This window comes from Ooceraea biroi, chromosome 9 (genome assembly GCF_003672135.1).
Source record: "Ooceraea biroi isolate clonal line C1 chromosome 9, Obir_v5.4, whole genome shotgun sequence".
Taxonomy (NCBI): domain Eukaryota; kingdom Metazoa; phylum Arthropoda; class Insecta; order Hymenoptera; family Formicidae; genus Ooceraea; species Ooceraea biroi.
The window spans coordinates 6,862,257-6,885,563 of NC_039514.1; the positions used below are offsets into that span (position 1 = coordinate 6,862,257).

At 48.3% G+C, this 23,307-nt stretch overlaps 1 protein-coding gene across 2 annotated transcripts in view; it reads left to right on the forward strand.

Annotated features, from left to right (window-relative positions):
• The window catches only part of LOC105279074 (sodium-coupled monocarboxylate transporter 1), a 54,490-nt gene that overhangs the window by 8,009 nt on the left and 23,174 nt on the right, over window positions 1-23,307 (forward strand). Inside the window, exon 1 of one of the 2 annotated variants that reach the window (XM_011338613.3) lies at window positions 12,678-13,152. The exons of the other annotated variant lie outside the window; for it this stretch is intronic. The gene's annotated coding sequence lies outside the window, so the exon portion shown is untranslated. Of the gene's footprint in view, window positions 1-12,677; window positions 13,153-23,307 lie in introns of those variants that run through there. 2 annotated transcript variants of the gene reach the window in all.

Consider the following 23,307-nt stretch of genomic DNA (forward strand, 5'->3'; position numbering starts at 1 on the left):
CTTAAGTCAAACGTGTTTCCTTAATCTTTCCTCTCTCTGTAAAAGCATTTCACACTTTATTCACAATGCTCGTCTGTACTTTAAATTATTAAAAAATATATTTCAGCCTCTTTTACAATAATTACAGCAGATCGATGATCAGGTTTCGGGTAATCGAAACTCCATGCACCCTCACCATAATCCCTTGCCAAGGTGGAATTATTCTGTGCGATGTTATTTGACAGATACCAAGATACTAAAGAAAACGGACTACTGCAATATGAAGTCCCGCTACTGGCAAGGGATTACGGAAGACTGAAGACGTCTGAAACACCGTGTACGTAGAACGAGGAACTATCACTGTCAGAAACGGTCGATTCGCGTCCCGTTAGATAAGCAGAGGGCGAAGTATATTTTACTTAGGACGTTGACTCGCCCCGAAGTGATCCTTGCGGTGGTGTCGCCGTCGCTTAAGCCGCCGTGATTCACTTTCTCTCCCTCTTCGTCCTCCATCGGTCGCGACGAAGGTAGCCGCTCTTTCAACCCCCGTTTTCCAGCCAAGAACGCGCCGAGATTTGATCGCTACCCTCCGTCTTTCTCTCTTTCTCTCCTTCGTTTGCCGATCATTGTTTATGCGACGCTTTAGCGTCCGTTTACCCGCATCAATTACGACGCCGTTCACCACCGCGATGCGCTCTTCATCCTTTCACCCCCCGCACGAGATCGCTTCCTGATCCCGATTGCTTCCCTCCCGCCGACTCGCTCGCACGCGATCACGCTAATGCTATTTATTTGTCCCACTTTCATCCGATACGAAGTTGTTCTCTTCTCGTGCCATCGCTCCTCATCTTGCACCAGCGCCGACGAATGATCTCCTCCCCCTCGTATCGGTTTATTTGGAGCGATTCCGATTTTCGCTCGCTCACCCGCGCGTACTTTGATAAACTTCCGCGAGAGGAAGAGAGAAAGAAAGAGAGAGAGAGAGAGAGAGAGAGAGTAGCGTATTACGGATATTTATTCCTCTCTAGTCTCCCCTCTCCTCTCGCTCGCTCATTTTAATATTCCGCCCATAAATCGCTCCGCTTCTTCTAACCCGGCCGTCTCGCATTATCCGCGCCTCAACTTCGTTCAAAACGCCCCGTTTTTCTCCGCGAGCCTTCGTCCTTGTCGAATTTTCGAGCGTGCAAGCGCGACGAGGCTATAAATTCGCCCTCAACTGCCCCGCTCCCCCGTTTAAACACACTCTCTATCTCTCTCTCATTTATCCGCATCGCCACACTGTGTGCCGATCGTTACCTTCTTATACACTGCTGTCCCTTTGGTCTCTCTCCGCCCTTAATCCTTAACCCTTATTCGCGCTCGACCTGCTCCACTCCTCTCTCGGCTTGCTTTTTCTTCTTCTCTCTTTTCTTTTCTTTTGTCTCTTTCTCTCCTCTCCGTCGTCCCGGCGGATCTTCGAGTACGTGATCGCACTAACGCCATTTATTTGTCTTACTTTCTCTCCGGTGTGCGCTAGCTACCCTCGTCGTAACGGCGGACCACCCGTCGCCACCGGCTTCGCGCTCTAAGTTTCCCTATATGTGTACATACACCGCGCACTGTGTCCACTTGTCTTCCTCTCGCACCCTCTCGCTCAACTTCCTCCCTCGCCGCCGTTCTCTCCGTTCGTTCTTTTCGGCGAGTTTTCTCTATTTTTCTTCCTCATTGTCGAAGCGTAACTTTGCTCCTCCGACTCTCTTGTCCGTTCCTCCTCTCCTCGCTTCCTCGCAATTTCCTTGCGTACGTTTGCGCGAATCCGTGTACGTGTACGCGGCTAAACCGCGCAGCGATGGTCGAAATGGCAGGATCGTGCGAGTAAAGACAGGGGTGTATGGACCCCTGCCAGACTCGCGATTCTTTCTACGACGGGAAGGGAAAAAGAGAGGAGGAGCACGAGCGAGATGGACGCAAAAGAAAAGGAGTAAGGAATGGGGGTGGCAACGGGGAAACGGAAAGTACAAGAGAGAGGAGGACGCAGATAGATCGCTGTAGGTCGAAGTGTGACCGGGCGACCGGAGGGGGTAGCAATGACGTCATCGAAGGAAAGAGTACAGGACGGAGAGAGATGAGGATACGAAAACGACCGAGGGAGAAAGAGAGAGAGAGAGAGAGAGCAGCGAGTGGATGAGAAAGAGAGGAAGCGGGGGAGGAAGGGAGGGCAGAACTTCGCCGACTAGGGCAACGCACACATCGGCGTTGCGGCGGATACGCGCGGACTCCGCGAGTGCTCTCTCTCTCTCTCTCTCTTTCTCTCTCATCCGCGATTCTCGATCGTGAGTATCGATTTTACATCGTGTATACGTGCACATGTATGTGCCATGGTGTGCGCGCGCGCGCGCACACCATGACGCACGATGCCGAATACGAAGATATCGAATTTGTCGAGGAGCGTGTATCGGTCTCCTGGGAAATTGTTCAATGTCCACGGTACTCCGTTTATCATTTAGTCGCGTGAATTTATAAGAGAGACTGTGCCGTGCGCGCGCGAGCGAGCGCGTCATGATTTACAGCCGCGAGCGCGTAATCCGATCGCCGGGTCGTAAACCACCCACCTGGGCTCGATTTTCGATCATGGAAATGTAATCGCAAAAATGGAAACGAATTAAAAATGCTCGACGAAGTCGCTGGCTCGTGAATGTGTCAGTCCGCTCGGCGCGTGTTCGCCAACAGCGTGAATTATTCCACCATCTCGCGCCGTGCGGATGCACGAATTGCTCGACTTTACGCGTTACCTGTCAATCTTTAACGTATCGTATAGACAAAGTTACGAGGCTCCGAAGTCCCGTCTGCCGAGCCGGAGAAAATAATTAATCGAGCGCTGACGATATTACGGGAATATTACGCAATCAAACAGGCACTGTAATAACGCAAAGCTTCGGTAAAGCGGGATTGCCAACGGAATAGAAACGGTGAGTTTCCAGCATAGTATGTACGTTGGCTCACTTTTCTCATTAAACTCCGTATGAATTTTATGCGAAATGTAACATAGTTTTGCGTTCCGCAGTGAAACGCAGAACCTCAATTATCACTGCAGCGTTTGTTGCAAACGTTATCCCTTTGTCATTTTGCGGCCGCGCTGAATGTAGGTACATCGATGTGTAACCGCCACCATTTGCAACATGCGCAAGTAATTTTGGCGAACGTTTGACGCAACGCGCCGCAGTCAGACGTATAACAAACGAATGAAAAAAAAGAACGGAGAAAGAGAAAAAAGAACACGCTGATGTACCGATAAGGGACACGCGTCTATTTAGAAAATCGCTCTTACGCGCGATTAAATTATAATAACTCGAGCTTACGTCAAGCCTCTCTCTCTCTGCGACTCGCGTGTCTGTCAGCCTATCGATTAATCGTGATTAATGCAACGCGAAAGTATCGTCAAGCACAATCGCGGCTGCAATTTATGGAAACCGACTCACGGGAGTTCTGCCTGCGCTGTCCGTATTATTTTACAATAAATGAATGACAATTGTTGCGTTGCGCGACGAAAACGCGGCACCGCCTTGCCCGCGATTTATGGAAACTGATTCACGGTACGCTCTTTGTAGGTCTGCCCGGTATCCATTATAAGAGATGCATTTTCCCGATAGCGGCTCGTTGCATATGCAGAGAAGTGTGCAGTACGCAGTGAGGTGCTATTAACAGACGTACCGGCAGTAACATTAGCAATCCGCGCGGCGTGTGCGTGACTGTACGTAGCTATTTCGAGCTTCGCCCAGAAGCTAAAGTTCAACACAGCCGGATGAAGTTCGATAGAACAACGCGTGGCAAACACCGCGATGCATTATGTATGCGGCGACATAAACTGTTACGGTCCTCCACCTATATTCACGCGGGGCAGGGAGGCAGGGGAGGAAAAGAGCCAACGATCGATCCCGCAACCGGGAGATTAGAGCGACAAATGAACGTGAGAATCATGTACGTGAATGTACCTCCGCGCTACCTATCGTTCTTCTAACGATGCAACGATGCATTCTAACGACAATTTCCGCTTTTACAACGTTACAGGCGGTCGTATCGTTGCACGAGCGGCGCGTGGAGCGACTCTGGATCGGAAATTCATGTCGAGGTACATGGACCATAATTTTTCGCTACGTTACACGCCTTACACTATAGAGGGAGAGAGAAAGGGGGGAGGGGGAGGATGATTTCGTTCTCCTTCAACGCCGAAAATAAAGCTCGCGTGTAATACACTTAGCCGCGCGCAGAAACGGCTGATTACTTGTAAAATTCTTCTATCGATCATTTCGATTCATCCATCACGCGCGGCGACGTTCTCCAGAGAATGTCTGGGCTTACAATCCCATTGTAAGTTCGAAGAAAGGAGCAGAAAAGGTGCACGGGTGGGGCGGACGAAGCAGCTTCATCACGAATAAAACAATTACCCCGAGGGCGGAGGGTTAATAAAATTCTCGGAAAAAATTTCCCACGGAATCGCTCGTTTCGTTTTTATCGGAGCGCCGCGCAGGAACGAGCGGGATCTCGCGAGAGGGATTAATGCACCGACGATCCTCCCCGTTAACCCTCTTCCGGGAGCGCAATATCCGACGTGTTTCGATGGGGTTCCTTACATGGCGCACTTACGTCCCGCGTACCCCGCTCTCTTTATCGTAACAAAATGATTTACGAGCGAAACGCATAATTTATCTTTTATCCACGAGCGGCGATGAAACGCCACGCCGGGATGCAGCGAACGAATGCACGCGGACGGGCGTCTGTTCCTCGGTTCCCGCGATCGCGATCGCGTGATCGCGGCGATCATCATTGTATCGCGGGTGCGAGATCGTTCTTGGAGCGTTCGCGGGCCTGAAACGAATAATGCGTTCGCCGATGTATCCTTCTGGCCGTATCGGCCTGGTACGCGAGATATCCATTAAAGATATTCCCATGAAATCTCGACTCGCTCGCACAGCTATCACAAAGGGCGGCGGGAGGGATCGATATGTATCCTCGGCAAATTGCTTAAATTCATGCGATAGTATAACCTTTCACTGAACAATCCTAGTGATGAATACCATGCGATACCTGCATAGCTGCGTTCCGTGTAGGCGTCATAAATCGCGATACATCGAGCGCGCTCGCGCGTGCATGCGTGTACGCGTCTGGTCAACTCCCCATCCCCCTGAAATGACTATTCTCACGGGGAAATAACGATGGAACTAATTCGATACTCGTTCATTTGATAGCAGCAGCGGCCACTATCTCGCGCAACCCGCAAACTGCGTTGTTTAAACGAATTATTGTCAAATCTAACAATGGGGGTAGCTCGTCAATTGCGCATCATTGATCCCGCATTACGTCTGTAGGATTACCACAATTATAAATTTAACCGCGGAGCAGTATCCGAGTGTTCAACGTATGTCCAACGTGCGTTGTGTCACAATTGTAATTGGAATCATTCATTCTTCGACGTTTCCGAGCGGCGCAAAATTATTTTTAAAATTCTCGGCGCGAGGGAAGCGGGTCGATCCTCTGCTTTATTTCCGTTCCGTTTTTCTCGCAACGCGTGAGCAAACGTTGGATTGTTTGCGTGCACGAACGCGGGCGAGACAAATGCAAAAGAACGGCTGCTACGAATCGCGGGAATTTGTCCGATCTACGATAGGCGCGACGCGGGTAAGCCTTGTTAACTGCGTTCCAAGTAAAGAAACGCTAAATCGAGAGCAGTATGCAAGCGAGGAACGCAATGGTGCGCGATGGCAGGACGACGATTCACCCACCGTCCGCAACATGTGGCTAGATGGGATTTATAAGGTTGTAAATTACGTCCGCAACAGGACGCAGTCGATATATTTGGTAACATGCGCTACCGGATGTTCTGTGCATGAGTTGCTTCGCGAATAACGCGAATTGTTAGTGAAACTGAAAATGTCCATAATGCGATCCTATAATTTCACCGAATTAGAATCCCGCGTCGTTGGAATCCCCATCTTGCGATATTCGTTCCGAATTCTAAAATTGTTGCGTTGTAACATATATATTCGTCCCGTTTATTTCATGCTTTTAACAACGAATATCTATCGCAACCCATATTATCAAAAAAACGCTAAAAAAACGGGATGAATACGTGTTACGATCCAATATATCCAATTTTCCAGTTCGAAAAGCTGTTGACAAGTTCGCATTTTTCATCGCAATTTATTATCCCCAAATTCGATTAAAAGATCGAATGTGTTCAGGATCGCCCGGAATGTTTAATATCGAAAATCGAAGAATGGTGCATGCAAAGAAAGACGCGAGTTTCCGCTCACGGATCCAGCGACTCCCGTCGATCTCCGACGAGCGGGATCCTTTCGCTCGCTGCCGGACGACAAAGTGGATTTGGCGTTTACAGCAGCTGCATACTCTCCGTGCTTAGCATATCCATAATCGCGCGTATTGTTAACAAAGAGCTGTCGTTGTCACCGGTGTAGCGGCGCGGGCGTTGCGCGGCGTCGCAACGTCAGGCACGAATATCCGGTGGAATACGCTCCACCGGTCGCAAACCGTCTCGGAACATAAGCGCGGAATATACCTCAGGAAGTCATCTTCACTCTGCATTCGGAGCGTGCAGAATCACGGATGACAATTACAGATGACACCCGCGAGAACAAGCCGAGACACGGCCGATGCTACAAATGCCGCTGACGCTCCCGATTAGCTTTCCCGGCGATGCAACGCGGGCACGGCATTATTCGCGAGTTTATTTAATTAATTATTTAACAGTGACACAAGGTTCGTCGATACGCGAGCGGATAAAATTATTGTAAAATCGATTCAGACGCGACAAGCGTGGATCGCTGCGCGATGGATAATTTAGGCGACAGACAGGTGAAACTCGCTGCCGGAATGATTTAAACAACTGTGCAGTTACATCGACGATTGTGCGGGCTCGCAAACTGATGCCAAAATATTTTGCAGTAATTCTGCGCTCACCGACATTCATTGTTTCGCCGATTGTGGCGGATCGCCACACGAAGAAACGTCGCGGTCACGATTTCAATCACGTTTAATCTACAACGGCGCACCGAAATACAATACAACGGAATGTGTGCATCGTGTTCAGTTATAATATGTTATGTGTATGCGTACACATGCACAATTGATTGTTCGCTCGTGATGAATCATTTATGATATAATGCCGCTCGGTGGAGTAATGAAAACGTTATAAAATGATGAAAAAAATAGCAGCGGTAATTTGATTAAAAAAGGGATTAATATAATATAATACGTTCAACCGTTTTCAATTATTACAGATCGCATAAGTAGCGATATTAATATTGACGAATCTTTTCTCGTCTCCCGTTCTCTCGCACTGCGCGCGCTTACGAGCTTGCAAAAGCTTGCGGGCGCGTGCTGCGATCGCGTGCTGTCTTGATCAACGCGCGGAAATTGTTGCTTTATTCTTTGTATAACGCGGTCGCCGTGCTTCGCTGATAATTGCGACAGATAGCAATAATTACAAGAAAGAAATAACGCGGAGACGATTACGCAATGCGCCGAGTTCCGCGAACGGATTTTATAATTTATCTGCGCGCGCGCGACGCGAACCGCAGCCGACAGCTCTGATACAGAGCCTCCCCGGAAATCCTTTAACATGTTTCCAGCGCGTTTTCCTCCCCTGTACGCGGTATTGATATACTTTATATGCATGGCACCGACAATAGCCCGATGAGGAGCCCTGACACAATACCGTACGCGCCTCATTTCGATTTGTTCGCGGCCACGCCGCGCCGCCGCGACGCGACGTACGCATCGGTTTTGCATTATTCTGCATATTTCTGTTCCCCGATCGTAGTTTTAAATAACTACGCACGCACACCCTGGCGGCACTCCGCGCTCACTTCGCCGTTGAGATTCCCTCGCATCTGAATATCTGAATTCCCTAAATAAGAGGGTATCTCTTGGAGCAGAAGTTCATACATCACGCGGGAAAGGAAGCGTGCGTCTCTCTTCGGAGGAAGAAGCGCGTCCGTCGATTCTTCCCGATTCTCGAGCGAGAAGCGTGGACATTAATAAACCCTCGGCCGGCGTCTCTCTACTTTGACCACTCGAAAAAACGAATCAAGTTTTTCCACGAGCCTGAATACTGTTTACAGCGATGTCCGTAGCGCACGGCATCGCGTTCGCCATCGCGGCAAAGAGAAAGAGAGCGAAAAAATTCTGCGCCGCACGCTCGTTTCATATCCGTCATATCCGGTGTTTTCGAGGCGCATTTAGCTATGTATGGTGTATCCGGTCCCCCTGCGTTTCCGGAATTTTGAAATTGAATTTTCAACTACGGCATACGTATGTACATACGTTAAGTAATGCACAACGGCAAATGTGCATCTCGCTACGCAATCCGCGAATTTGTGTCTCGATAAGAGCCGAGACCTATTTCGCGTGGTCGATTGCTGACGTCACAGTCTCCTTGCATACACACAGACACATTTACACATGCACACTCGCGTGCGTGTTACGCGATGAAACGAATGAATGGGAAACGAGTGCCTGTATTGAAACGCGCACCATAGATTTGTTTGCGTTTTCCAAGTTTCGCGAAATATTCGCCAACCGATAAGGATGCGCTTCAATGTTGCTCCAGATTCCGATAGCCCGATACCGTGCGCGCGCGTAAAAACGTCTCGCGTGCAGCTTCGACATACTAAATTAAGCGATTGGGCTTAGAGAACAGTCGCGAGCGGGGTAGGAGAGGCGGGGGTGGAAGCCCTTCTTCCGGCGCCCTTATCGTGCACGACGCGATGCAACGCGGCCGGCGCACGTGTGCAATTCGAGCTTATCGGATTGAACCACCTGTACGCGCGGATGGAACCGCGCCGCGCGGTCGGTTATTCGATTATCTATCTGCAAACTGCGCTGTATCTGCGAGCGCAATTAATCATAAGCGCCGAATAGAAGACGCGTGACAAATTGACGTCATGGGAATCTCCTGACGCTGCTAGAAGGAGAAAGAGAAAGAGAGAAAGCGAGAGAGAGAGAGAAAAAGAGAAAGATAGAGAGGGGAAGACCGAGAGAGATGCAAACGATATCTCGCGATATCTCGTCGTTCGTCATTTTCGAGAAAAGAATATCAGACACGGGCGCGGGTATCTTTCCAGCGATTTTCCGCTTGCAACGCGGTCCGACGCGGTAGTTTTCCCAGCTTTGCGATCGTCGCTGCTGGCATGCAACGCGGCGATTGTTAGCCGCGGCATAATGGAGCGCCTCATATTTACCGGGCACCGGCATCAAATCTGAGCTTCCGGGCTTACGAGATCACCGCATCACAAAGAAGATATCGGTGCCTCCCCGTTATGCAAGCGGAATGCGCGAGACACAAAAGGAGAACATAGAAAGAGCGAGAGAGAGAGAGAGAGAGAGAGAGAGAGAGAGAGAGAAAAAAAAGTCACGGGCGGTGGAAAGTGACGAACGTCAGCGCTCGGGCTCGAATTGGCGCAATCACAGGGGGTAACGAGGGGTAAAATACAAGCTCGCTGCGCTACTACTTGCGTAACTGCGCGCCGCCGCGCCGCTCCGACAGAGTCGCGTTTCGTTTGAGAGGTCGCGCTCACACGGCCGCGCGGAGACAAAGGATCCTCTGCTTCGTCATTTTCAAAAAAAGAAAGAAAAAGCGCACACATTTCGTTGATACTTGTTAGAGATTCATGGAATAAGGTTACATAATTCATTAATTAAAATGTCGCTCCAATATGTAAATCCTCGCGAATCGTTGCGAATGAATTTCCCGAGTGAAATTAAAGCCTCTTATGTTTTTTCTTTTCGAGGTCGCGCGAATAATTCCCGGATTCACGTATAATACTATAACGAATAATATAATAAATTGTGGATAAATCGATGGCCAGCACGTTCGGATCGCCCGGATCTTCGGATGTGCTGCGTGCTGGTCGCGAAATACATCGCCGAGCCACTCCGCGGCGGGTAGTGTGTAAACTTGATCGCCGAGCTAATATTCATTACGCAAGAGCGATTCGCAGCTTGTCAAATCCAATCTCCATAATTCTGCAATTACATTACGGAAATATATAACTCGGCCGCTGAAAGTGGATTACGCGATTGGGAGTCGGCCCGCGCTCCGCTCCGTGAAATTTCGCGCGCCGCTAAAAGCGCTCGTTAATTAAATAATCCGGTTAGCTCTACTGAGCATTCTGTACACCGTTGCAACAGCAGATTTCTCCGTGCCGCACGAGCCCCGTAAAAACTGCGAAATCCCGAAATGCGCGCGCGAGGGATGGGGGAGAAAGATCAAAAAAGAAGGAAAGAGAGGGCGGAGAAACACCGCGAAAATTCCGCAGACGCGTCAATCGCGCTGAAAATTGCGGCGCGAAGGAAACCGCGAAATGAGAAAGGCCGAGAGACGCACGAAGTAGAAAAGGACGGCCAAGTCAGACGAATTTATAGGCATCTGCCGCTCCATTTCTCTCGTCTCGAGCGCTTCCTAACTTGTATCAATCTCCATTACAGTGCGCGGCGCACAATTCGAGCGCCGACACGGATTTTCCTCGTTTTCGGTCATTTTTCGGTCTCGCGAGCGGGCTGCACGAGCTTATTCCTGCGGCACGTTCGCGCATTGCTCGCGACATGCGGACGTCCCGGAGTCTCACGAATTCCTCCTTCGCCGGAATACCGTAATTCCACATTTTTAACGTCGGTCGTATCCGCGGAATTTTCAGGTAGCGGGTAAGCCGCCAGCTGAACAATCCGCCGTTTCGTTCCTCGCGAGAGCACACGCATAACACGGCCGTGGTACAATAATGTATTAATAATAATGGCGGTCGCGTGGACAAAACTAGATCGAGTGCAAACGCATTGGGACCAACGATGCGGAATTTTTCAGCGCTTTAACGTATGCGTCGCTTTTATTGCGATGTTTTCAACGTAAATACTATTTTTGCGTTTATAATGTATTCGAACGCGCGCGTAAGCGCAATTTAAAGAAGAGAAAAAAAATACAGAAGCGTTAAAGCGTTTAAGTCGAGAACAAACTATCGTTAGTAATCGGTAAACGATGCTCGATGAAACAAGCTCATCGCGCAGCACGTGACTCGAGGCGTGAATCTCTTATCAGTGATAAGCTGCGTGATAAGGCAATAAATCAACCAAGATTGAACCAATATAGACTATCGAAGTAATTAGCGTGTGTACATATGCAATTGTACATGTACCTGTAAAATAACACAGGTAGACGCACTCAAGATCGCACCAACTGTTGTTTCACGGAGCAGATGTGATCTCACGTGCACCAGTACGTGTTTGCATGCTATTCTTCCACGTACGACAGCTGATTGTAATTGAATTAATTAATGGAAAACTAGTTAAAATTAGTTGCACACTTTGTTTAATCTTGGTTGATTTATCGAGTTTCTGGTCTGTCTACTATCATATAAGAAGTTATTATCTGGGACCACGAACAAATTGGAACAACTTGCTTAAATTTTCAACTCTCCTCTTGCCGTTCGCGTGCAGACCGTGTTTGTGTGATTGTTGTATTAAACGAATTCAAATATTGCGATAATCTGTCCTGTGAAATTCCATCCGCGATTAATCGCGGATTGCGAGTTTGTTTGCCCGGGTACTGAGGGCTGCCAGATGCTTCTTCGGGAAATGAAATTAGGCCTCTTTTGAGGGAGCGGCAAATTCGATGCTGCGACAAAGGCGTTCGCAGCCTCCGAGGCTCCGTGGGCAAATAAAACGAAATGAGCTCGGGTGCGCGAGTTATTCTTCGTTAAATTAAAAGAACTTCGTAACTGCCCGGAATGAATGCAGATGAGAGTAGAGAAGAGTTATCAAAATAATTTTCAATTAATCCGTAATTGAAAGGGCTTATTAAAATCTGCTTATATTAAGAACAGAAGGGCGGTAGAAAGCGCAGGAGCGCCGAGATTCACGAGAGACATTGTAATCATCTTGAAGCCAATTCTGAATAGGATACGCGAATCTGCGCGGGGATGCATTGGCCGATTTAATAGAGCGAAAAATCAAGTGACTCGATTCACGAAACGAGCAGAAGCGCGTACGTACAATCATACGAGAAGGTGGAACGATAAGCACTCACGTGACTGCGCGAGTTCACTATTGCCGAGACCGGAATGTTCGTAGGATTTTTATTTTACTTCGGCACGAATGACTATAATTGAACACGTCAGGTGAACCGTTCGCCAAACAATTCCTAACGCTTTCCAACTGTCGCGATTTAGTCAGCTGTAAAAATACATTCATCCTCGCGGGACGTGCGGAAATATCAATTTATCATGTCACTTACGCGATAAAACTGCAGCGTCAACAGTCGAATAAATTTCACAGGCCGAGCGATAAAAGGCCACTGTTATTGTGTTATTATATTTCGACGGAGATAGAAATCAGAGTCATCGATCTCTCGTAAAAAGACCCAGTCATCGCATCGTGTGCGGACGTATAACACGTTCGCAAAAATGGCACCGCGTGATCGATAAAGATCCACTGACGCAATTGACTTCGATTCCTGAAAGCGAGATTGCCGTGTATCACGCGGGCATCCCGAGACACGATATTGCTAATCTGTCAATCGGCATCGTTCTGCATCGAGACGTCGCCCGTCGGCGTCGCGGCGGCGTGCCGGCCGCGATACGCGACCAACTTGATACTTTTTAAATGTAGCAGCTGTACCGCGTGGACTCCCCAGTATTACGTTGGCGGCTGACCACGTCGCACGGTCTGCAATTCTCGCGGAATCGGATTCCGTCCGGCTGCGAGGCGAGCGAAGCGAGCGAGCGAGCGAGCGGAAATCCGTCGAGTGAGCTGTGAACGAACCAACGTTGCATGGTGATCGACGGACGACCGTAGATCTTGTCGGACGTCTTATCCCACGCCTCGATCTCGCCGGAAGGGAAAACTGATCGAGTTCAGTCAGCCCGGCTGACCCCGCCGTAATTTCACGTCGACGGACAGACCGAATCCGCGCGCGCGGCCGCGAGTGATGCTTTATCACCCGAGATTTATCATTGTCATGACGAAATAATTAAATGCCGTACGAAATAATGCTTACGTAAGAGCGGTACTATTAGCCGGGAAAGGAGCGCGCAGCGACCTTGGTAGACCTCGCATTCAGACGTCATTCAGCATGCGGACAGCACGGCTATCCCGCTCCTCGACGTCGTCGATATCCTGACACAGAAGGTAATTTTTCTGCTGCGTATTATTTTTTTTTATTGCTATTTTCTTAACGGAGACGGAAGTGCAGTTGATGACACCGCGGATGACGCCGATGAGATTCAAAGTCGCATATTCCCCAGGGAAAGGCGGGGCGGCTCTAACGATTTCATCCAAATGAGTAATAACCCACGAAATTGCGGCCGAGTTTAAAAAGTTTCCCGGAAAGCGGAAAGTTAGCCGCGTAAAGGGTGCAGAGAGATAAAACTTGTAATCCCGCACTTGCGGAAAAACTTTTCATTACAATATTAAGCGCGAGCGTTTCGCGCTCGAACGTAAACGTAACAGCGGAAATTGAGAGCGCACTCCTCCTCTCCGTCCCATCTGGACCATCTTTATCCAATCGGCCGGTCGAACGAGTCCCGCGACGGCTCTTTCGATGCCGATGTTCTGCGATACGATCACTTTAGTGTGATATTAATTTTTACCACGTGTTCTCTGACCATCATCCTCCTGACAATCATCCCCGTGACAAAAATGAGCGCTCGCTCGCTTCAATAGCTAGCGCAAACGCTGGTTCAATCCTTGAAAGATTATTCTCCGATTGTCTTGATTCATAAAATGCATTAGAGATACCGGAGAAAATCTATTAGCCTTTGTAATTGGCTGGGTAATTCCCCGAATGATGGAATTATTAGTCATCGATGTACAGAGTTCATCGCGCACTCGTTCAAGAGCATTCTTCTTGCTGCCTCGCGACCTTAACAGGTCAGTTTCTTACGCAACTGTTTGCCGTCGAGAGTAATACGTAATGCAATTACTTTGCAATATCATTTTATGCAAATTGCCGATCGCGCTGGAGATCTACGCGGATGTTACGGACGATACCGTACTGAATCGTCGCTTGAAAAAGCCAGCTGCACCTGGCGAGTCGACGCAACGTGCACTTTTATCTAATAATCTGACGTTTCATGACGAAACGCGCGTATTGTATGTGTTATTACCGCGTTATCTCAATGAGTTGTGCAACAGATAAGCGAGATCATGCTCTCTGCTTCCTCGCGTCTGCAAGCACATCTGAGGACATATTTATCGTTTCGCGCGTCGCGTATATTTATCATCATTTTGCTCTTTCTTGCAGCAGAGGTACACGTAAAGATCGCATATCGCGGCTATGTAATATACACGAGACGCGCGCTCGATGCACCGCACTTCGCGTTGTAATTCAGCGGCCGAGCCAAAATGTGCTCGGTCTCATTATAATTGCAGATCCGTTCGATCAGTGGATATGAATCCATTCAAGGAAACGCTCGGATATTACCCATTAGCATCAGAAACGCGATCAGACTGCCGGCTGTATTTGAAGGCGCCGTGATTATTCATATCACGATCGTGCATTTTTATCGAACGGGGAGAGGGGGGGGGGGAAGGGAGGAATATCCGAGCGGTGTCGAGAGACGCGACGTGTGTCCAATGTCCGTTGATTTTAACGGCTCGACAGGTCTAACGAGAGTCCATAAAAATCACCGCGACGCTGCTACCGTTGAAAATATCGCCGAAACGACGGACATTTTCAAAATTACTATTCGGATTGAGTCGACACGCATTTCGTGCCGAACGACGAGAGAATTTTACGCGTAACGCACATTAGGCAACCACCCGTTGCCCCGCGGCCGAAGCAACTTGTAGTCAACCAACCTTGAAACTACTAATTGGACATGTTGCCCGTCGAAGGAGTAGCTTCTTGCTGCGAAGTTTGCCGACAGACACGGTACAGCCGTTGGATACACGAGTAGACTAAGAAACTCGAGAATCATCCAAGAATCATCTAAGAATCATCTGGAATTAATTAATTCTTAGGAACTCGCGCGAGGTAAAGTCAGTCTTCGACCTCAAATGCGCCAACTTCAAATGAACAGCATTCAAAACGCGAAAGTGTACGTCGCGCGAAGGTATCACGTCACCTCCTTCTTGCGCCACGTGGAGATCGGTTTCGTCGGATGGTAAAAATAGCAGTCGCCGTGATCCAAGCGCGAGATCCAAGTTCGAATCGAGACTTAGCTCGTGCGCGCGCAAAACTGTCTTTTAATAACCGCGCGTCCCGGCGTCCTCTTTTCTTTTCTTCCGGACGCGGCTGCACACGCTCGAGATCGGAAATACGTCGGGAACAAGGGAAAACGGTGTTGAGAAGAAAAAGCGACAGAGAAAGAGAGAGAGAGAGAGAGAGAGGAAAGACAGAGGGACCAGAAGCCGGAGCGGCCTCTTCGCCAACTTTCCGCAATAATCCGTCACAAAAAAACGCAGCGAGGCAGCATCTGACGCTGTCAAAAAGTCCCTAATGCGAATCGCGGGTGGTATGGCAGAAGGCGAGATGAGCCAGGGGGGGAAGGCGGAAGGGTGAAGGCTGTAATACGGCAGAGGCGACCCGTGCCGCTCAGGTTTTTTGTCCGAACAACGGGAGGGAACGGCTTCTCTGCCGTCATCAGCAACTACTGCCACGAGCGACATGGAGAGCGGGCCAGGTCGTGGCAGCTGGATTTGCATTGTAAAGTTTCTCTGTCTCTCTCCGTCTCTCTCTTTCTCTTTCTCCATCTCGCTCCCTTTCCCCCTCGCCCTCCGTCTTCCTCGCGCGCGTCCTACGTGCGCAATTTCGCTCAATTGCGTCGCCGCTGCCAGCTCTTCGGAACGGGTAAAGCTAGTTACAAAAGCTCCTTCGCTTCTTCCCACCCTCGTCTACCGTCGTCTTTCGCGATCTGATAAAGGCTCCTCGTGCATTCCGCTCCCAGGGGTCCCCTCGCCCCCGATTCGCGCGGGAGAATCGCACGACGACGACGACGACGACGACGAGTCTGCTGAAGTTACAGCGCGGGGAGGGTGGAATGTAACGTCGACGTCAGTTATATACGTACGTGCTGAAACGGCGCCCGGATACTTTATTTCCACGGATCCCGGATGCGAATCCTGCGAGGAATTTCGGATAAATTCCTCTCATTGGCGAGAACCGTTCGGAGAGAACGTTCTCTCGCGGACAGAGAACGTTATCGCGTCGTTCTCTTGATATTAGCGTGTGTTATCCTATTCCTTTTCGTTTCTTTTCAATTAAGCTCGCTCGAAATTAAGCACGGGAGTCTCGGAGCGGAAACGCCGACCGTAAATTCGTGGCCAGGATCCGAGACAGGTGCAATAAACTTTGAGATGTCCCGTATACGTACCCGGCAATCGCGATAAATCCCGATAAATCCCGCTTTACTCCGCACTGAGACGCAAGTTACCAAAGGTATTCGAAAAGCGGGACTCGATCTTACTTCGGGAACAATTTCTCGCGTTAATTAGGTGTTTCCATTTAAGTAACTAATCGATATCAAGCGTAGCTAGCAATTACATCGACTTCGTCCCTCAACATCACAATACTGGCACAAATAGAAAAATTATTATCAAACCGTTTCCATTTTGTTCTATCACATTGTTTATTTCAGGAGACACATGAAGATGACGTCAATTGAGTTGAACATTCGTTGTAATTCGTTTGAAAGGAGATATATCCGTATTAATTAATTTTGATTATCTTTTTCGAGTTACTCGTACAATCGCACAGAAAACTGAACGCGAGGAACTTCGCACGCGAGGCATTTAATTATCAACCGCAAGATTGAAGTAAGCGGCGAAACGTGTCATAATTAATAATAAGCTTGATGGTAACTTATTATATCTTTTTTTATCCTGCCATTTTGCACAATCATCCAATTTTCACGGAATCGCGAACGGATGCGCGAGCAGGAAGACGCGCGCGGCGATTAGGCAGAGATTATTTTATGCTTGATGAGATGCGCAACGCGACGCACACTTGGTGTGTGCGCGCATATTCATGGCTAATCTGTGCAAATCGAGAATTAATTAAAGGAAATTCATATTTGTACATCGAATGCAGGAATCACGTCTGGGTAGGAATCACGTTTGCGTTGCGCGAAATTGCGCTGGTGGTACGCAGCGATACCACCGTTAAACTGCACCGCTGCCGGTCGGATCATTAAATTGTTGCTCGTACTCTGCTCTTATCTCGAGTGGCCTCTTGTAATACGTCTAATTACCGTAAGTCAACTCCGCAGCATCGGGGCAGCGTGAAGCTCATCGCGCGACAGAAGAACGAACGTGTGTGTGTAGGAGGCTCAATCCAACGACGATAAAACGTTCTCATCGTTTTAGCGATATCGATCTCGCTCGATAAGATTCCTGTTAGGCGTTACATGTGTAAAACGTGACGGACACGATAGAATTATCGCAGTGACGTACAATTAGAAATTATTTTTAGAGCGTGACGTTGCAGATGCGAGATCATAGAAGAGAACAGTCGAGACAGAGAAGGAATTCGTAAGGAGGGATAAATGATCACGTTGGTAAATTTCGAATGCGAAATTTCCAGCTCGTTCCGATGCTTGTACCGTCTTCGTTAACGGCAAAATCGAGGGAGGACGCCGTTCAGCTCAACCTTCAGGGCAGTTGAGAGTTGACAAAATCCAAAAAGACTGACAGCGTCGTTCAGCGCGGAAAATAAACGCGCAAAATAAACGCATAAGTGCGCTGTCAAACTTGCTTGAGCCCTCTATTAACGCTGTCAACCCTATCGCGCACAAACGGGTCACCGAAAGCCGGAGGTTTTCCCCGATGCTAAAGAGTGCTACGCCAAAGGGCTAAGGGAACGGGGGTGTTCCGGGCTGCTGCTTCGCCGATCGGCGAAGGGAGGGCGGTGCGAAACTTCGTTAATTCCGAAACTTTGTAATTAATCCAGCGACGGGCCGTCCTTGAGCCGCATTAGCGCGAAAAATATGCTGAAACGCGGCGGCGCCGCGTCGCCGGATATCCTGGCGATACGAGCTGACGATCAGTCAGGTCGTCATAAATTCAAGGATAACGATGCGAGAGCCAGCGCGGCTCCAGGCAAACCGCTCGCACGCTCGCACGCTCGCTCGTCGAGTATTCGACGGCTCCAATCTGCAATTATCCGACTCGTCTGCCGCACACGATTATGACAGTATAGTTGCGTTAATATGCATTACCTTCCTCTCTCTCTCTCTCTCTCTCTCTCTCTCTGTCTGCTTTTCTCTCTGTCTCGTGCACGCATGCGGGATATTCACATCCGTTTGAGTGAGTTTACATTATTTGGCCGGCGCCGTAACGCTCAGTTAACGTGAGCCCGCGAAACGCTGGTGAGTCAGTGGACAAATTGCTTGCTGTTGGCTACCTGTCACGTGCAAAACATCTGTCCGCCTAAAATTAGCGGGCCGGCAGCGAGGAAGAGCCAAACGAATGCCAAACCAGATGGACGAGTCTCCGGCAGGCGAATAGAAAGGTCTTCTATTTTCGAGCGTCTATGGATCTTTCCGTTGCGTCGATCCTCTCGAACGTCTACAATAATCCCAATTTACCTCTTGGCGAATCTCTCCTCCGTGTCAAAGCAGGAGAGTCTCGCACCTCGTTTCACTGACAGCACTTTGCGCTTCCAGGCGAACTTTCAGTTTGTCGAAAATCTGATAATTGAATTAAATCTGAAGATTTAATTGAGGGAGACGCTTCTAGGTCTGATATATCGATGATCGATATCGCGATTGGTATACCGTAACACAAAATATTTCGGTTATCAGTTTTTTTCAGCGTCAAAAGCTGGATTTTTCTCTCAGTCAAAGTTCTCAGTCAATTTAGCGTCAAAGAGGAGCGCGCGACAGACGCGAATCCACGAGATTGAATTCGCGACGGAGATAACGGCAATTATCGCGTCTTACGCAAGGACGCACGTGAACGTTCCCGTTCCGGCGTGGCGTGGGTAGCAGCGTTCGCGTTTGTACGGTAAAGAAGTCACGAGCGGTTCACGAGACGACGCCTCGCGCCGAGGGCCGCGGCCGCGCGCGAAATTCGCCAACGCGCCCGAACGAGTTTTTGCTGCGGTATTTTTCCCTCTTTTTTTTATTCCTTTTTTTAAATGCTTTTTCCCAGGGAAATCAATCTGCAGTGTACAGAGACCGATGAAGCGTGCACGTCAGCGGACCGAAACGGCAACGATTGATTCTCCGGACGAAACGTGAAATCGTCAGGTCGGTCCCGGGGGTGGGAAAAAAGTCCGGCCGAAAGTCCAGCGTCACAATGCTTCCATCGCGTGTTCCGTTATCCGGCGATGCACAATCTGTTTGTCGTACGGATACACCGCGCTTACCGATTGACTTTCATGAACCTGTCGATCACGAGCGGCTCATGTAACATCACGCCTCGTGCATGCTAGAGAGAGAAAGAGAGAATGAGAAAGTGACAGGGGAGAGATCACTGCAATAAAAAAAGACCCGCGGACAGAATCGTAATTGCATATTATATTTAATCACGCTTCGTTCCGGGAAATTTGGGAGACCAGTCGCGCACGCGTTAATTAATGGACCGGACATACAGGTATTTACTGGCGGCGGAGGTGATGAAGGAAAGATTTATATAACAGGGCTATAAACACTTTTGCGACAATTTATCCGCGGACGATCTTTCTCTCCCGAAGATGCAATTTGGAAAAACCAGTCGTCGCTTCAGCGAGCGGGCGAGTCGCTTGCCATTCAAAAATATCCTTCGAGAGACTTTTACGGTTTCAACGATCGTGCGCCTGGTTTGATGAGAAGCTTATTGTACTACGAACAACAACATGTTGTCCGAGAGATTTGTCACGCGCGCGCGCGGTTCGACTTGTTTTCGATTGCGCGCGATTGATGAAGTGCGTGATGAATAATTACGCGTGACGCAAAACGTGCAATGAAATATTGTACAGCGAAATATGTATAGTCACTGAATCGTGCCGCGCATGCGCGCGGCTGTTTATAATTACGGCCGTAGTTAAATAAGTAATTGTCTCTGGTAGCCGCGCCGCGCGAATAATAATTCATCGTCGTCTAATATTATACAATATCAAATGGCAATTAAATATTACGCACATGTTATTAATTTATCATCGGTTTCATTCGCCCCGTAATTATTTCCGATCGATCCAATTCGGTCCGTCGCGTCGTCGCGCTTTGCAAAAGCCTTTCCCTTTGACCGTCTCGGCCTCCACGCGAAAATTGTACTCTTGGATATTTATATAATGTCCCGTGCGCAATTTGACGGCGGTCGACACTCGTGAGCAACGCAAATTACAGCGTAGCTTTGTAGATTAGATCGGCATACGCTGAACTTACCAGTTCCGCTACAAACTTACTAATTTACGTCACAATGTTACACGTGACGAGCTCCCACAGTCGTGCTCGTTGCGAACTTTCAAAATAATCGTGACGCTTCAAAGTGAAGCGCGCGCAAAATATGCCCGATGTTAAAATCTCAAATTTTCATTTCTCTCTCGAGTTTTCTCCCTCTTTCTCTTGCGCACAGTTTGTACATCTTGCCTTTCTTGATTGAAAGATTACTTAATTCAAAGCGGGTACCACGACGATTCCGCGGACTTTAAGCTCCGTCCCGACAAAATTCTACACAGATTAGACCATTGAAGCAAATATTACTAAAGGTTACATTTGGAGGAAATTTTTTTAATAAGGCGGAGGCAAGAACTGGGAGAGCAGAAGAAGGAAGCAGAGCCATTATTGAAATAAGAATAGGATATTACGCAAAAAAAGGAAGAGAACGAGAAATCCAAGAAATTAGGGGCGCGAGGAGAGAAAGGGCGTCCACAGGCTGGAGCGTATAAATCCGCTATCGCTGAACGTTAACGTTACATGAATAACGTAAAAGCCCGCGTAACTGTATTTATGCATGCGACGCGACAATCCGGCCATTCAGATGTATAAATTAAATGTATCTTTTAAGGAAGGAAAACGAAGCTCGCGGTACTAAATTCCACATAATACACGTAAAAGCCGCAATCCCCGTTCCGTAAAAGCACGACAATTCATTCAAAGGGGCATTATTTACGAGTACAAACTCGTTCCTCACGCCGCATGAATTTGCATAGACACACGCGTTTCTAACGTCAAATAAAACGAGTCGGGCGAGCAAAAATAAAAACGGGAGTCTTAAAAACCTCGCGATTTGTTTGGCGTATCACTGACGTTGCGAACACCGCCCCGAGAAATAATGAAAAATTATACGCGCAATATACGCGAAATACGTGGCACCCTCCGTCATCGTGGCTGAATATCGACGGCCGAGGCAAGGGAGAAAAAGAAAGAGAGAAATTTGTTGCACGCACGTGCGAAAATGGAAAAGCGAGTTCGCGCGATTATGAAATTTTTTAGCACGGAGATCAAGCCCTTTCCACCTCGCCTCCTCCGTCTCTCCTTGAAGGCGTGGAATGTGCTTAAGTAACTCTCGGCGGGGATTAAATTAACATACTAATCGAAAGAGTGGAGCTTCAAAGACGCGCGAGCTGCCTTGATTTTGAATAATCTCCGATCGCGCGGCGAGAGAGAAAGGTCGAGTCTCTCTCTCTCTCTCTCTCTTTCTCTCCTTCTCTTTTTTTTCTCAACATACAACTGGATATCGTAAAACCTGTCAGGGGGGGGGGGGTAAATCATCCTAATTGAGGAAGAGCGAGAAGGAGGTGCGTGCCGAGAGAAACGCGGCCCGACTCGCCCACCGGCCGAGCCCAATCGAGAGATCCCGATTGGCGAGCCGCAAGAAAAAAAGAAGCAAAAAAAGCGAAAATGACAGATCACCACCCCCGTCCCTCATCATTGGCGACGGGAACGAATCACCATCGCGATTTCGTTCGTACCTTCTCGCCTACATGGGTAAAGGTACACGGTGTCCCGCGCGTATGCTGTACGCTGCCCTTTAAATTCGCAGATAGCGCGTGGCCCATTTTTATCAATCCGCGCGATTTGCCGGCGAAGGAACCATAATGCGGAAAAATGCCCCGGGCGAAAATCCTCAACGATCTCCCTCTCGACGAGGCGGGCCGCGTTGCCGAAATGCAACGACCGAGGAAGAATCGTTCTGCCCTTTCCACCCTTTTCTTATTCGCTTCTCTTGGTCTTTTTTCCCGAGATTAAAGGATGTGTTCCTCGCGAGCAGGATTCCGGCTGGGCGACTAAGGCGACCCATTCGATTTAACGCCAATACCTACGTCAAGCCGATGATTTGATCACGGATTACCAAGTTTGGCGGTAGTCCCGTATAGTCAATTCTCTAGTCAGACCCGGGTTTATATTCGACGAGACGCGACGGGGAACGAGAGGAGAAACTCGGTTCGCAAACCAGTTACTAATGCTAAATTTACTTCGCCAACTGCGCAAACTCCGACCGCTGGAACATTAGCAATCGGCGGTCCAGTAATCCGATCCATTTGGATCCATTTTGCAGGCTCGTTTTACTTTTTACATTAAGGGGATGCTGGAGTTGCTAGTGAACTATTTTTTCACTATAGCGATGGTAATTGCAGTTTCGAAAATTCTCTTTATTGCTTGTGCAGAATAAAAAATCCTTTTCCACAAATGAAGTATAGATAGAAAGAAAGTCCGCTCTACAGGACTTTATATTCAAAATGGAAAAAAGTTAGAAAAGACAAATGCAAGTTTTTAACTTTTTTCCATTTTGAATATAAAGTCCTGTAGAGCGGACTTTCTATCTATACTTCATTTGTGGAAAAGGATTTTTTGTTCTGCACAAGCAATAAAGAAAATTTTCGAAACTGCAATTACCATCGCTATAGTGAAAAAATAGTTCACTAGCAGCTCCAGCATCCCCTTTAACCCTGGTAGAAATCTGTGCAGTTTTTCTAGACACCCAAGCAGTTACTGTCTAGTATTACTGTATTCTCATAAATTGTATCAATACTGTGTAGGAAATGGACAAAAACTAGATAGAGTTTTACTAAGCCCATTTTATGAGCAATAAACTTGCTTAGTAATAGGTTAAATAGTTTCTTTGTCTAGTTTTTGTTCAGTAAATGAGTTCAGATTTCATCTTGATCGGGATCCCAACAGTTTTACTCGTCAATTACTGGGCAGAATGTAACAAAACTGTTCAATAACTACTAAATAAATGCACGAAATTTCTACCAGGGAAGCTAATATCCACGTAAATAATCAAATATTGCGGCCGCGTCGACGGGTGACGGAACCTGTTCGCCGGAGGGAGCTCTCGAGCGCAGAAACAGTGAACCGTGTTTTTGCGCATAAATGAGAAAAAAAAGGACGCAATTAGGAATGATTAATGCGTCGCGCT